The sequence below is a fragment of the Penaeus japonicus genome, unplaced genomic scaffold (genome assembly GCF_977035675.1).
Source record: "Penaeus japonicus unplaced genomic scaffold, GWHDUDI00000001_assembly GWHDUDI00000027, whole genome shotgun sequence".
NCBI lineage: Eukaryota > Metazoa > Arthropoda > Malacostraca > Decapoda > Penaeidae > Penaeus > Penaeus japonicus.
Genome location: NW_028234429.1, coordinates 30,315,395 through 30,316,493, shown reverse-complemented (window position 1 = coordinate 30,316,493; position 1,099 = coordinate 30,315,395). Strand labels below are relative to the sequence as shown.

Below are 1,099 nucleotides of genomic sequence, written 5' to 3'. Positions count from 1 at the left end.
CCCCCCAACAACTCAACGAATAACAAAAAAAAGACATAGCCCCCCCAAACATCCCTCAACCCATCCCCAGGATAAGAGAATGCTATGTACACAGACATAAAAACTTGCATAGAAATAAAACAATAACATAAAAGTAAGCAGTATACATACGTCTCTCCCGTTCCAACATGGAACGACATTTCTAAACATAGAATTCAATTTATTAAGAATTTCACTAAAGATCTCCCTCAACAAATAATTTTTAGCTCAATTTGAGAGAAATGGGAAACACAAATATTATATAAATTATCAAAAAATATTCCACAGATGGCTCCAAAATAAAAGAACCTAGCTCTACATCAGCAGCTATATTTATACAAAAAAAAAATAACACAATCTGGAGACTCCCAAAAAAAACATTCAAATCATATGAGGCAGAAACTGTACGCATAAAACAAGCTTTGAAATACATTACAAAATCACCAAATTAAAAAACGCAGTAATTTTCTCAGACTCAAAATCAGCAATGCAGCGCATAACAAATCCTTAATAAAAACTACAACAAATATATACGAAATACAACAAACATTACACACACTAAACGAAGACCAAAACTTAAACCACCCAAAAATACAATGGATACCAGCTCACCAACAAAACTAAAGGTAATGAAATAGCAGATCTAGCAGCCAAAAGGACCCACCAATTAAATGAACTCACGACCATATCAAAGACAAAAAATAATATATAAAAGAATAAAACAAAAAATAAAAACAAATGGGAAAGAACAATTAAAACAGCCCTATCCGAAAAAAAAACTATTTCATTCAAAAACACCAGCCAACAACCATGGTCTAGAACCAAAAATGGAAATGGAGGTATGTCTATCAAGAATCCTAACCAACACCAAGACTTAAAAACATTTGCCACAGAATCAATGGAAACAGATCCTGGCATTGCAGATGGTGCACAAGAAAATAAAAAACATAGAACATCTAACACTCCATGTCCAAGATTCAACTCATACAGACCTGAAACTGCTGATGCACTAAAAATAATCAAATAAATATCCTGACGTATCCTTATTAATACCGGAGCTCATCACCCACCAGCTAGAGTA

General features: G+C 33.4%; 1 protein-coding gene across 1 annotated transcript in view; it reads left to right on the top strand.

The window, feature by feature from the left end:
* Window positions 1-1,099, top strand: part of LOC122247650 (uncharacterized) — a 253,308-nt gene that overhangs the window by 252,102 nt on the left and 107 nt on the right. The window lies entirely within an intron of this gene.